General features: G+C 48.3%; 1 pseudogene; it reads left to right on the top strand.

The window, feature by feature from the left end:
- The first annotated feature begins 4,502 nt into the window (after positions 1–4,502).
- On the top strand, positions 4,503–13,194 carry LOC123158155 (uncharacterized; annotated as a pseudogene).
- The last annotated feature ends 2,512 nt before the right edge of the window (positions 13,195–15,706 follow it).

Below are 15,706 nucleotides of genomic sequence, written 5' to 3'. Positions count from 1 at the left end.
CATTATAGTCCGATTGCCTTGTTCGTTGTGTTGAGCGCCTCCCTCGAAGGACCCAATAATGGGAAAAAGAGCGCTCAAGTTTATCCCGGACACCCCAGCACTCGCGGCATGGGAGCAGAAGCCAACGACTCGCCATCTCTCAATTTTGAGAAACGGCCGCACAGAAGGTAATATTTTAAATTCAAAAGCGTTGCTTAGCGCATATGAAACAAGTTTTCAGTGTACAGGATCACAAATGCGAGTTTACTCAAAAATTACATCTTTGGGGCACTCATCCGCGATACGGCGGGCACCCTTCAGGACGCCCTCATAATACATCTCGGGCTTGTGATGCTCCTTGCCCGGCGGTGGTCCATCCGTCACAAGCTTCTCAGCGTCCATCTTACCCTACTGCACTTTAGCACGGGCAAGGGCCCTACGGGCACCTTCGATGCATACAGAGCGCTTGATGACTTCAAGCCTTGGACAGGCATCCACCAGCCACCTTACCAGCCCGAAGTAGCTTCCAGGCATGGCTTCCCCGGGCCACAGCCGGACTGCGAGACCCTTCATGGCCTGTTCGGCCACCTTATGGAGCTCGACCAGCTGCTTCAGCTGGTCGCTCAAGGGCACCGGGTGTCCGGCCTCAGCATACTGAGACCAGAACACCTTCTCCGTCGAGCTTCCCTCCTCGGCTCGGTAGAATGCGGCTGCATCGGACACACTCCGGGGAAGATCTGCGAATGCTCCTGGAGAGCTCCGGACTCTGGTAAGTAACAAGTAATTCACTTTCGCGTGCTTGCTTTGCATAAAGAATGCCTTACCTACCGCTATCTTCTTCATCACCTCAATTTCCTGGAGGGCTTTTTGGGCTTCGGCCTTGGCAGATTTGGCGCTCTCAAGCGCCGAGGCGAGCTCGGACTCTCGAGTCTTCGAGTCACGCTCCAAACTCTCGTATTTTTCCATGAGAACCCGGAGCTCTTGCTGCACCACTGCCACCCGCGCCTCCTGCTTCTCTCACTCGGTGCGCTCCACGGCCGCATTGTTTTCGGCCTTGGACAGCGCTTCCTTCAGGGTCGCCACCTCGTTCGTGGCCCTTGCATACCCACGTTGATCCTGTCATCATTTTTTGCAACCACATTTTTTATATACTTGCATAAGGTATTACTCACCTTCCTTGTCCTCGAGCTGCTTCTTGGCAAGGCCGAGCTCGTCCTCGGACCGCTCGAGGCTCTGCTTCAATACATTCACCTCTGTAGTCAGTAGCACAGCCTGCATTCCCATATTGACACACTTATGTTAGACTCCTACGTATGTCTTTTTCGATCCTCAGTTCGGCTTTTCTTTCCGAACACCAAAATGAGCATCAGGGGCTACTGTCTATGCGGTAATATTTTTACATATCTTAAATACGTACCTCAAAGCCTATTAGGAGGCTGGCACAGGCTTCGGTCAGCCCGCTCTTGGCGGACTAAACCTTCTGGATCACCGCACTCATAATAGTATGGTGCTCCTCGTCGATGAAGGCGCCGTTAAGCACCTCAAGCAGATTATCCGGTGCCTCTGGTTGGATGGAGGTCACCAGCGTCGTAGGCTTGCCCTTCTTAGTAAGGGGCCGCCTGACGGATGCCAGAACCGTTGATGGTTCTGGTGCGGCGTCCGGCCTAGGGACGGACTTAGAGCCCTTAGGGGTTTTATCCCCTTTTCGCCTGGAGTCCGGGAGGTCACCTTGCTGCGCCTCCAGGACCATCTCCTCCTGGCTTGGCTCCTTTTGGGACGCCACCTCGGCGTCATCCGCGGCGCGAGGAGAGGAGGCGGTCGGAAGTGAAGTGTTGTTCACATCCGACGAACCCAGGGAACCGCTCGACGAAGCGTCGAGCCCGGCCTTGGGCGGACTGCATGATTATATCCGACGTCAGAAGGTACTGTGCAACAACGGAATGCCATGAGTTACTCTGGTATCCTGAGACTTACGATTTCGACAGGGGCTTGGCCTTGGGTGGCCACTCTTCTTCGCCGTCGTCGGTGTAGGTGGAGTAGTCCGGAGGGAGGGTCCTTCCGTTCTTGGACCCTCCGGCCTCCCCAGTTGGGGCGGCCTTCCTTTTCTTCTCTCCCCCCGCTGGGGGAGAGACCTCTCTTTCCTCCTCCTCGTCTTCACGGGAGGAGTCCGCCTCGGAGTCATCGGACGATGAGTCCAGCACCACCTGGCGCTGGGAACTCTTTCGAGTTCCCGTGGCCTGCTTCTTGGCCTTCTTCTTTGGCACCGCGTAAGGTGCCGGGGCCAGCAGCCCCGTCAAGTGGGCATCCGCTGGGTCTTCTGGCAAGGGAGCCAGACAGTCAATCTGCCCGGACGTCCTCTACCAATCCTGTCAAAGGTAAGGGAGTTTAGATCCCGCATAGAGTCAAACTATGAAAACAAGTGTCCCGTCAAGGGCAAAATAACTTACCACGTTGGCTTGATGCTGTGCGCTGAATCCGCGTCCTCGGTAGCGGATGCGGGAGCCTCCGCGCCCTTGAACAGCACCTTCTAGGCATCTTCGTACATAGTGTCGAAGAGCCTACTCAGGGTTTGGTGCTGCGCTGGATCAAACTCCCACAAGCTGAAAGCTTGTTGTTGGCATAGGAGGATCCGGGGGATGAGCATGACCTGGACTACATTGACGAGTTTGAGCTTTTTGTTCACCAGGTCTTGGATGCAGGATTGGAGTCCGGTCCTCTCTTCTGAATTACCCCATGACAGGCCCGTCTCTTTCCAGGAGGTGAGCCTTGTAGGGAAGTTAGATCAGAATTCGGGGGCCACTGCCCATTTAGGGTCATGCGGCTCGGTGATGAAGAACCACCCCGATTGCCACCCCTTTATGGTCTCCATGAAGGAGCCCTTGAGCCATGTAACGTTGGGCATCTTGCCCACCATGGCGCCTCCGCACTCTGCTTGTTGGCTGCCCACAACCTTCGGCTTGACATTGAAGGTCTTCAGCCATAAGCCGAAGTGGGGCTTGATGCGGAGGAAAGCCTTGCACATGACGATAAACGCCGAGATGTTGAGGACGAAGTTTGGGGCCAGATCGTGGAAATCCAGGCCTTAGTAGAACATGAGCCCCCGGACAAATGGGTGAAGTGCAAAACCTAGTCCGTGGAGGAAGTGGGTGAGAAACACCACCCTCTCATGGGGCCTGGGGGTGGGGATGAGCTGCCCCTTGTCGGGAAGCCAGTGCGCGATGTCATTAGACAAGTATCCGGCCTTCCTCAGCTGCTTGATGTGTCCCTCCATGACGAAGGAAACCATCCACTTACCTCCCGCTCCAGACATGGCTGGAGATGGTCGAGGTGAGATGTGCGGACTTCGGCGCTGGAGCTCGAGTGCGCGAAAATGGATAAGCAAAGGAGGAAGAAGGCGTAGATGGAAAAGGTGGATCCTTATCCCCTTATATGGCGGACGAAACTATGCGTCCCCACCACCTTGGAAAAACTCGCTTATCTCCCAAGCGCCGTAAATTAATGGCACGGTTGGGTTACCCACGTCCGTATTGATGAGAATCCCGGAATAAGGGGACACAATCTCTGCTTTGGCAAGACATGCCAAGGAAACCACCTCGCTAAACGCACTGAGGTGGGACAGTAAAAACGATTCGAATAAAGGCTTGGCCGTGGTTTGATGGCACGCTGCAGAATACGTCAGCAAATTGGATTTGTGTAAATATTATTCTCTCTACGGTGTTATGTGGAAATTATTTTGCAGAGCCGGACACTGTCCTTGTGTTCAAAATCTTCTATGAAGTATTCGGAGGAGGAACCCGCCTTGCAATGCCGAAGACAATCTGCGCGCTGGACTCGTCGTCATTGAAGCCTGGTTCAGGGGCTACTGAGGGAGTCCTGGATTAGGGGGTGTCCGGATGGCCGGACTATGACCTTTGGCCGGACTCCTGGACTATGAAGATACAAGATTGAAGACTTCGTCCCGTGTCCGGATGGGACTTTCCTTGGCGTAGAAGGCAAGCTTGGCGATACGGATATGTAGATCTCCTTCCATTGTAACCGACTCTGTGTAACCCTAACCCTCTCCAGTGTCTATATAAACCGGAGGGTTTTAGTCCATAGGACGAACAACAATCATACCATAGGCTAGCTTCTAGGGTTTAGCCTCTCTAATCTCGTGGTAGATCTACTCTTGTACTACCCATATCATCAATATTAATCAAGCAGGAGTAGGGTTTTACCTCCATCGAGAGGGCCCGAACCTGGGTAAAAACATCGTGTCCCTTGTCTCCTGTTACAATCGATCCGCCTAGACGCATAGTTCGGGACCCCCTACCCGAGATCCGCCGGTTTTGACACCGACAGTGCCCTTCACCTTGCGCGTACTGCAGTCCGCCGGCCATGGAGGCCACCGTGCCGGCCCTCAAGCGCGTCGCCCGCGCTCCTCCCTCGCCTCAGACGCGTCGCCGACCTCTGCTTCCCCTGCTCCAGACCGAGGCGCCCCAGTTCCGCGCCTGCTGGTCGCCGAAACGAGCAGGAGCTCTTCCATGGCGCCTCCTTCCGCTTTCCCCCTGTTGAAGAACTCCATCGCCCCTGCTCATCTTCACCTCGTGCACGGACCGACCGCTGCTTCAGTAGATGATTTCTCCGATCCCGGCGCTCCATCTTCGACCGAAGCAAGGGATGCCCAGCGCCGCTCGCCGCCGTCCGCCAAGCTCCTCGCCGCCGCGCCAAGTCCCCTGCCTCACCATCACCTGCCGTGGCCTCTGCTTCCTCTACAACGAGCAGGTCGCTCGTCCCGCGCCCTGCGCGTTGACCAGCCGCTGCTGCGTCCCGATCGAGTGCCTGGGGCGGCCTCGCCTTGTGCCTCATCATGGCCCAGCAAGGCGTTGAGGCCCAGCCTCTCCACCAGCCTGTCTCCTCTCTGAACGGGCCGAGGCCCAATGTGAGCAGCTCCCTAGCTCTGTTCCAGATCCAGCCCGTTACATGTTTTTTTTCGTCCAACTATTTTCCTATTTACTCCAGGATTTCCAGTTTTGCAGAAAAACCCTCATACTTCATGCATATAATAACTCATTAACCGAGCATCGTATTAAAATGTTTCATATATGAAAAATGCTTAGAATCTTGTCTAGTTTTATAATATCCAACTTTCATCCATGTTTAACATGTTTAAAATGTTGTTTGATTAATTTTGCTCTATTGCCATGCTAAAATGATTTTTTCATAACTAAATAACCGTAGCTCCAAATTTAATAATCTTTTATGTAAATGGGGGTAAAAAATGCCTAGTTTAACATGGTGGCTTTACTTTGCATGTTTAATAACTCTAAAATTGTGTATAGGGCAGAACAGTACCAAATCCATATTTTGCACATGAGGTCTTTCTGGAATTGTTGTTTATTATTTCCGGCCTCATTTAAACTTGCCTAAATAGTTAGTTTAATTATGCTTCACCTCTTGCCATGTTAATCAACATTTAACTTTGTTGGGTTCATAAACGAGTGAGATCTAAATATTTGTTGTGGTGTTTCATTAATATGCAACTTGTTGCATATTGAGCTCCAGTTAATTCGAAGTGTTGTTTGTTGCACTTTGCCATGTCACGCCTCATTAAACCGGACACGCATCATACTTGGTTGCGCATCATGCCATGATTATGTGATGGTTGTTTACCATGTTGTTTGCTTCTTTCCGGTGTTGCCTCTTCGGGTTAGTTCCGATAACGTCGCGTTTGTAAGGATTCGTTCGACTTCGTCCGTTTGTCTTCTTCATGGACTCATTCTTCTTCCTTGCGGGATCTCAGGCAAGATGACCATACCCTCGAAATCACTTCTATCTTTGCTTGCTAGTTGCTCGCTCTTTTCCTATGCCGTGCTACCTACCACTTGCTATATCATGCCTCCCTTATTGCCATGTCGAGCCTCTAACCCACCTTTCCTATTAAATCATTGTTTGGCTATGTTACCGCTTTGCTCAGCCCCTCTTATAGCGTTGCTAGTTGCAGGTGAAGTTGAAGTTTGTTCCATGGTGGAACATGGATATGTTGGGATATCACAATATCTCTTATTAAATTAATGCATCTATATACTTGGTGAAGGGTGGAAGGCCCGGCCTTATGCCTGGTGTTTTGTTCCACTCTTGCTGCCCTAGTTTCCGTCATATCAGTATTATGTTCCCGGATTTTGCGTTCCTTACATGGTTGGGTGATTTATGGGACCCCCTTGATAGTTCGCTTTGAATAAAACTCCTCCAGCAAGGCCCAACCTTGGTTTTACCATTTGCCACCTAAGCCTTTTTCCCTTGGGTTCTGCAGACTCAAGGGTCATCTTTATTTTAACCCCCCGGGCCAGTGCTCCTCTGAGTGTTGGTCCGAACCGAGCAGCCTGCGGGGCCACCACGGGGAAACTCGAGGCCTGGTTTTACTCGTAGCTTGACTTATCCGGTGTGCCCTGAGAACGAGATACGTGCAACTCATATCCAGATTTGTCGGCACATCGGGCAGCTTAGCTGGTCTTGTTTTACCATTGTTGAGATGTCTTGTAACCGGGATTCCGAGACTAATCTGGTCTTCTCGGGAGAAGGAATATCCTTCATTGACCGTGAGAGCTTATAATGGGCTAAGTTGGGACACCCCTGCAGGGTATTATCTTTCGAAAGTCGTGCCCGCAGTTATAGGCAGATGGGAATTTGTTAATGTCCGGTTGTAGAGAACTTGACACTTGACTCAATTAAAATACATCAACCGCGTGTGTAGCCGTGATGGTCTCTTTTCGGCAGAGTCCGGGAAGTGAACACGGTTCTTGTGTTATGGTTGTGCGTAAGTAGTTTCAGGATCACTTCTTAATCACTTCTAGCTTCATGATCGTGCATTGCTTCTCTTCTCGCTCTATTTTGCGTATGTTAGCCACCACATATGCTTAGTGGTTGCTGCAGCTCCACCTCTTTACCCCTTTCCTACCCATAAGCTTAAATAGTCTTGATCTCGCGGGTGTGAGATTGTTGAGTCCTCGTGACTCACAGATTCTATCACAACAGTTGCAGGTGCCGTCGATCCCAATGCAAATGATGCAACCGAGCCCAAGTGGGAGCTCGATGAAGATTGTGTTTGTTGTGTTGTTTCTTTTATTGTTGATCAGTAGTGGAGCCCAGTTGGGACGATCGGGGATCTAGCAGTTGGGTTATCTTCCTTTTCATTTGTTTTTCCGTAGTCGGACTATGTGTGTACTCTGATGATGTATGTTTAATTCATGTATTGTGTGAAGTGGCGATTGTAAGCCAACTCTTTATCCCATTCTTGTTCATTACATGGGATTGTGTGAAGATGGCCCTTCTTGCGACAAAACCACCATGCGGTTATGCCTCTAAGTCGTGCCTCGACATGTGGGACATATAGCCGCATCGTGGGTGTTACAGTCTCATAGCCTTCAGCAGACTTGTGCATGCCATCAGGCATATCACCCTGAAACAAAGCACAGAGATGACAAGTTTTGCATGTGTATAAACAAAGATGATAACTGTTCTATCAATTCTATCCAATTTCAAATTAGAAAAATATAGAGTAAGTTCAAAATATCAATAGCATAATTTGGCATTGTTCATAATGCGGGGAGCTTCACCACACTACTGGATTACCATGTCAACATAACAAGCATAGATGAAGGGTAAAGAAAATAATTGTATCTATTTTGGATAATGTGCATGGCATGTTGTTCATATCATCAGCCACATAAGTAAGATAAAACAGGAGATGACAAGGTGAAAACGTGGGCTGCTTCATCACACACTGGATTATAGATCCACAAAAACAAGCATACATATAGGGAGTATTAAGTAATGTGCATGGTATGAGTAAGGAATTTGGTTTTACAAGTAAAACTTAGAACTTACGATTCTTACGAACATGCATTTTGGTAGAAACAATAAACTAAACAGCACTAAACGATAGGGAGTATGAGCAAATTAAACAGCAGTTGAGGATAAAGGCTTTAGAAGGACTGACTTACATTAACAGTTAAACCAGCTTTATAATGCCCTTCTCCATGTCAAGGGAAGGATAACTCAAGAATTTCAGCACAGAATCTTCTTCATAAGCATTGCCTGTACTCTACATTTTGTAGAGAGTAATTATAGATATGATAATACTGGAAGGGATAGAGGATAATGAAGATAAGAAGTAGACTGATGCTACATAATCAACTACTAATCCCTGGAAGTACAAGCATTACAGGACAAAATGTACTGACAAGAGCAATGGGCTACACTTCTGCACTGGCATTATCTGTGTATTCTACTTGTTGGTAAGATTAAATATAGATCTGATCTTTTTTAGTAAATGGTGGGCGAGGGAGATAAGATGCAGAATGCTACAAAATGAACCAATCCCTCTTCCCATAATACAAGAGTGTTTTGAACACTGGTGTACTGTACAAAACGTTCTTATATTATGGGACGGAGGGAGTAGCTGTTAATGTAAGTACAGTGATAGACCACGTTCAGTCCTTACAAGAGGACTGCAGAGCTAAATCTCTTCAAAAGCATTGGGTTGATTCTAAATTTATGTAAGAGTCCATACGGATCTTATAATGTCCACCAAATGGACGATTACGAGGCTAACATGTGGAGTGATGCTACATAATCAAACAGCTATGAAAGTAAGTATGGTCATACAGGGCAAGAGGTACTCACAAGAGCAATGCAGTGTGCAGTATAGTTGCAAGATTTTGTGGTCCCTTGAGAATGAATGTTCTTCTGCTAACAGTTTTCGTACAAGTGAGACATTAATGCAAATGCAGAAATGTAGTTCAAATTGTGATGTGATATCATAGACAGTACCTTACGCTGCAACCGAGACCAATGTGTAACAAGATTATTCCAGTCACCGTCAGATAAATGTAGCACCGGAGACTTTACAAAAATTTAGTTCAGAGGCTTGCCATCGAAGTGCGCTTGCCTTAGGTAGGAACGATACTTCATCAACGAGTGCTTGAAAAGCGCAACCAACCCTTGCTCGTCATCACAATCCAGTTTGCTCCTCGCCTATTTAAAAGAATGAAATCTTGTGACTTCTGTCAGCAGAAACATATGCAGTAATGACCATGAATAACATTAGTACATTACTTACGCGTAAGTTGCGGAGGAAGACTGGAAATTGTTCTGTGTCTGCGGTATAATCTTTCCATGAAGGAAAGATGCGCACAAAGTTCCTGACAACAACATAAGCTTCGTCTTCTAAACTCGGAAGAAATGGAACATGGGTCCTATTTGCTGCAATTGGGGCTCTCTCTGGTTCGAAAAGGGATTTGGCAACTGGATTTGGTGTAGTCTTTGCTGGAATGGGGTTTTTGCGTCGTACAGCTGGTGCTATGTCAACTGGCATAATCATACTGTTTGCTGTAGTTGGGGTCTGCTGAGTTGGGGCATCAGAAATGACCAGTGTAGTAGGGCTAGAGTCTGCTAGACTTGGGGTATTTTGTGGGTCAGGTGATATTGCAACTACACCTAATGGGCTATTTGATTTATCAGGTGCCGCTACCTTTCCAAATACTTTGCTTGTGCTCCTCCACGATCAGCAATCACCCTCTTCCTTTTGAACGTCTGATACACAAGAACAACATTTGAATGGATAAATATGGTATGATGACAGATGGAATATGTAATGAAAATGGATAGGCAGGGCGTATTCACATACACGATGTGTAAACTAAGCTAATGGCAGTTCAACAAAGTAGAAGCAATGCAAAGCATCAGTTGCAAGATATGTGCGAGCAATGTAACCTTGGAAAGTTAGAGCAAGTACCTTGATGGGTGAATAAGATAGGGCATCTTCCTTTGACTCCTCCACTAGGGAGCTACATTGACTTAGGTCTCCCTCTAGATCAGAATCACTGTTAGGATCATATTCTGTGCATGAATCTGTAGGTGGAGAGCATTTGCATTGCATTGCATCCAGACTTGATTTCAGTCCCTTAAAGCCAAGTTTGACAGTCATGGCATTGTTCTGCTTTATTCTTTTCATGCGCGCAAGCTCATAATCATTGTGATGCTGTTCAGAATCCGAGATTCATGAAAACATAAAAAGTAGTCAGATTATCTATGGAATGCATTGCGGATTCAACTCGGAGAGTGTCTCCCTATAAACCCCTGCATATGCAAAGTTCACCTCCCCAACCGTGCTTACCAGACCACACACAGAAATACAAACCCCTTATGTCTCTATAACAGGCAGGCACACATTTCAAAACTGAAGTAGGAACATTAGAATCATATGAAATTCGTATTTGAACAAATAAACTAAGCAATTATGAGTGGCGTAATGTTTAGCTTCAAGGATGGACTGTTGGTAGTGCGACACAAAGCAAGTAGGCAGATTGTATTCCATGTAAAAGATCGAACCTTATGTAAAAGCTAGAAATGACACTTTCTTTCTATACAATGCAGTGTTCGTTACCCACACATGATGGAAAAGATCACATAGAGAAATACTATTCACTCATGTCTACGGTTCCAGTATTTAGAAATAGGGTGGTCCACCCTAAAAGAATATTGACAACAAATATGACAAGGCAAGCATAGATGTAGTGACTCAATCATTTACTTGTGAGCTTACTAGGACAAGTATGCAAAATTATAACTACAGTAAGAGACCGTCCAAAATCTGAATGAAGAAGTTTGTCTAGAACTTATTGTTTGCAACTAATCAATGTGAATAATTAGATATTATATCAAATGAGTAAGAAAGACATGTAAAATTGTCAACAAACCTAGCTTGCAATAGTAATCTGGGTCAATGTCACTACGACCAACAATCCAAAATGACTAGTTTCTGTTCCGAGGGCCGGAATCTTGAAAACCCTGTGAACTTTAGAGGTACTAAAGATTACCGAAATACATCTGAGCCATTAAGTGTAGGTAGCATTGAGCACACAACAAACCCTAATGACAGTCCTACCTAATGAGTAATGAATCAATTAGAAAATGAGTGATGAGGAGTGGCTGCTGAGTATTGAGGATGTATCTCAGGATAAATCGGGTTGGCTTGGTGGGTGCTGCACGCCTGAGCCCTGAGCGGACTGGGAAGGTAGGCAAGGCGGCGCGCCCGGGCAGCGGTGACGCTGTTGGGCGAGCGGCTACTGGCCTCCTATTAGTTCGGCGTCTCCTCCTAGAGTCATGTCGTCCGGGGACGGCAAGTCGCCGGCGAGGCAGGCGGCTGGGGGCGAGTAGAGATCGGAAGCGCGCAGCAGAACAGAGGGGAATCGGGGGCCTGGGATGACCCAAAATCCCAGGGTGGACCGGCCCACCGTGGGCACCCTATAGAGATACACACCCGAGCGGCGAACATGCATTTTTGAAACTAATTTAGGAACATTTAGCTGACCAATTACACACCCAAGTTAAGATCTATTTTGTGGTTGAGATCGAAAAGTTGAGGAGATATGAAGTACCACCTCTCTTGCGGCGCCGTGTAGGCATCGGGGGTGCGATGGCTGTCGGTGGCGTTGAAGCAGATCTGCGACGGTAGACGGGTGCATCGAGGGATAAGTCCCGTTGCGGTGGAAGAGAAGGTCATGTGAGCGGCCCCGACAAAGAGGACGACGACGCCGATGAAGCGAAAGGACCCGATGCAAGGCTATTGGTCTGTCGTCGTGGATGAGAAACGTCCATCTCTAGTAGTGGACGATGCGGTCTTGGTAGGCTCTCCAGCATGGTGGAGGACGGTGGCAATGGATGTGGTGGAGGACGGCGGCAATGGATGGGGTGGCGGACGGAGGCTGGTGTGGGGATGGGGTGTTCTAGCGCCAATGGTGTATGAATGGGGAAATAGAGGGGAGGGGGGAGGATCTCAAACTTTGCGACGCGCTTCTCTGAAATGGAGGAAAGTTACGAACTTATCCCCCGTTTAAAATTTCCGACATCGCGTCGGTTGGGGATAGGACGGTAATCTCGCATCTCCCAAATATTTGCCGATAACTATTTCAGGCGAGGAGAGGGTGTTTTGCCGCCCACGGTTGGCACCCACGGTGTATGAACGGGGCTGACAGGAAGGGCGGTTGTGTCACGTCTGATGGAAGTTACACATCTGCCCCTATTTAAAATAGAGAAAAATTCACTATATGTCCCAAAACTTGAGCCGACTGACACTTTAGTCACTGTACTTCAAAATACATTAAATACCATCCATATACTTGCTCTAGGGGTTCACTTCGGTCCATATATATGATTTTGTGTACGTATACGCTGATTTGTCGGTGGTCAACTCAAGCCACGAGGCGTTGACTGCCAGGTCCTCTAAGCTGCTTGAATACGTAGGAAAGCAGGGTTTTAATTGCAAAATTGCCAGTAATAAAACAGTTGCTTCCCACCGACACTCCTCCCCGATCCGCTCCCGCCGAAGCAACTCGTCGTCGATCGCCACGCACACCCCCATCACACGCGCCGTGCACCTGGCCCACCCGCTCCGTCGCCCTGTCATCGCCGAGGTCGTAGAAGATGGAGCCAAGGCCGGCGCCAGCAAGCAGCGAGTGGAGTGCATCGACGGAGCCATGATGGAACATGGAGTTGGCAGCGAGCAGGAGCACGGCGTCGAACATATTGATGATGTGCGCGCTGGGCTGGTGGATGCTGAGCACTACGGTGCACCCGCATGACTTGGCCTTGGCCCGGAGCGCGCCCATGATCTGGAGCGCGGCCGCGCTGTCGAGGCCCGACGTGGGCTCGTCGAGCACCAGCACGGCGGGGTCGCGCACGGCCTCGACACTGATGGACACGCGCCGGCGCTCTCCGCTGCAGGGGTCCTTGACCCTGGCATCTGCGACGCGAGCGAGCGCAAGGTCGTCAACAAGCGCGTCAACCGCGCCGGGGTCCTATGCGTCCGGGCCGAGGAGGAGGCGCGTGCTGAAGTGGTGCGTCTCGCGCACTATGAGCAGCGGGAAGACGACGCCGCGCTGGGTGGCGTAGCCCCAGAGGCGGCGAACGGCCGCAGCCCGTGGCGTCCACGGGCGAGCCATTGACGTGGAGGTCAGTAGGAGGGGAGGAGCTGGTCTCAAGGCGGCCGGAGAGGATCTCGAGCGGCATGGACTTGCCGGCGCTGGGGCCGACGATGGCGAGCAGCTCGCCGGGGCTCGCGCGGCAGCTGACGTTGTGGAGCACTAGGCGGCACTGGCTGCTGCGGCTCACCGGCGGAGGTGCATGCACAGCAAGGTCGCCGGCGGCGTCAAGGAGGAGGTTACAGAATCCTGAAAGAAAATATCGACCATTAAATACTTTCTCTCCGAAGAAGATTGATAAATCAAAAGGCACTTGCCAAATGGAAGGAGGAATTAAATAAATTCCTTAAGAGTTGACTCGGGCTTCTCACATCATCACCGTGTTTGCATTTATTGCTCCACCACATCTTACCTCTGCTGTCGAGCAAGCCGGTGCTGTTGCCGGTAACCGTGAGCCCGTCAATCTGGTAGAACATCAGCCAATAGTTCTTCTTATCGCTCCATGCACCCACCGGCGGCGCCATAATTGTGCCCATGGCCTGCAACAACCAAAGCAAGTTTTCCAGACCGTCAGGTGAAGCCAAAACACGACCCAGATCAGGAAGGACAGACGAGCGGTGCGTGCCTGGATGGTGATTCTGGTGGAGGCGCATGGCCCACTGAACCTGGTGAGGCCGACGAGGAATGACTTTGCCACCGCCACGAGCAGCGTCGTCGACGAGCCGATACTCAAATTCAGAAACTAGAATCCAGTCTAAGGTGAATTCAAATATTTGGAACACTTCATGTCCAACTCAAATGTCACACGCAACATAATGTGTACTCCCATTTAGATATGAACACAAGCGATGTATCAAGATTCAAATACCGAGTCAATCAACCAAGAATGTACAGAACTAACAAACATATAAACACTTATAGAGTATATGGATCAATAATATCAACTAACATACATAAGCCAGACCGTTGTACTTTTTTTTGGCTACAACAGCATCCTTTTTTTAGCCAGCATCTTGGCCCTTTCCGATGCGTGCCACTTATGGTCCATCTATACTACTACTATTGCTGAATGCACATTCAGCCCGATTGGCATATTTGTAGTTCTGGCACAACAATCCAAATGAAATGACTCCGAGTCTTATCAATTAATATAGACTTGTGCTCAAATAAAATTACAAACCGATAAACAAAAAAAACAATTATTACATGATCTCAAAAACAAATGGTTTGATTGATTACATGAATAGACAACACAAAGGTTATTCAACTATGGAAAAAACATTTCACCTATGATTTACCAAGTAGGAATTTAATTTCCTTTTTTCCTTCAGGACCTTAACAATCTGGTCAGTCTCAGCTTGCTTCGTTTTGAAATCCACCAAATATTTAATGGTTGTCTTGAGTACTGCTTGTGATTGTGCTGTTTGCTTCCTCAATATGTCAACTTCATCTCTAAGTGCAGAAGCAGAATCTATTTCTACCACTAGTTTAGCCTCTAGAGCATCAGCAATTGTCAATTCATAATGCACAATTGGGCCGGTGCCACTGCTGTGGGATGATGCAACGTCCATGGGGACCTCGCTCTTTGATCTTGGGCTAACCTGTTTTGCCATTAAAGTTCCGATTGGATTCAGAAAAGTTGAAGTTAGCAAAACATCTCAACTGGGAGTTATAACAGCAAACCAGTTAAACAAACAAGGAATTAAAGAGTTTCAATTGGATGCTGAAAAGTAGTTATTAACATCATTGTAACCCGTTGTTGCAGCAGCAAAGCAGTTAAACAAACAAGTAGATATTTAAGTTAAGGCAAACAGGTAATTCTTAACAGTAAGTATCAAACACATAGATAGGCGCAGTCTACAATATGATTAACAGGCTGTGCCATTATGTAATCAGTAGCAAACTAAATTAAGGCAAGCAACGTAATTGAACAATTTTGCAATAAGTGGCTAACTAAAATTCCGAGAAGAAGGTAACTGAACTTACGCTAGTTCTTTGTACATGCACACGGCAACTTCTTTTTTGCTTACAAGGTTGTACGAAGGAGTCCATGGCATCAATTGCTTGGATACGCAGTACCAATACTTCTTTCTTCCCACACTGCATGGGTAAGTTGAATGGTTAATCTGGTAAGATGGTGCGTCCTTGATATGTTATATGAGGACGTGTAGTCAAACTAGTTGTAGCCAAACACATCACACTGGCTTTTACTGTATATTTCATGTGAATACTTTTGACATATCGAGATCTAAGCAATCTACAATAGGATGAAAAGACTGGCATCCTTCACATTATTGGTGAACTCAGTTCATAGAAACAAGCAATTCAACCATTCTGTGGGTAAATCAAAAGCACCACTGGAATATTTTTCACTATCCAATCATACACGCAAAAAGGGGCGATGCCACCATAGGGGATGGTATGGGCGGCCGCCTCAGGTGGATGGAAAGTGTGCACCTAGTTTGAGTCGTCCAGGTTGGCCCACGCTAGTTTTGTTCGTCCCAACGCACAAGCAGGCAATGTAAAAAAAATGAAGAAAAATGTTTCAATTTGGATGGGCCAATAACATAAGTGCAAGGCAGGCCCTATAGCAGGCTCGCGGCCCAAACGAGCGCCTCCCATATCGATCGACAGCAGGAAAAATCCCAATTCATTCATTCCAGCCTCCAGTTTGGTTCGCTCCTAACCTAGCCGCCGCTGGACAGACCGACACAGCACTTCCTCGCGCCCTCGTTGGAGGGCGGTCGCCGGGCTTCAAGCGAACG

This window comes from Triticum aestivum, chromosome 7B (assembly GCF_018294505.1).
Source record: "Triticum aestivum cultivar Chinese Spring chromosome 7B, IWGSC CS RefSeq v2.1, whole genome shotgun sequence".
Lineage (NCBI taxonomy): Eukaryota > Viridiplantae > Streptophyta > Magnoliopsida > Poales > Poaceae > Triticum > Triticum aestivum.
Note: the sequence above shows the minus strand (reverse complement) of the source record. Positions and strands in the feature narration are given on the sequence as shown.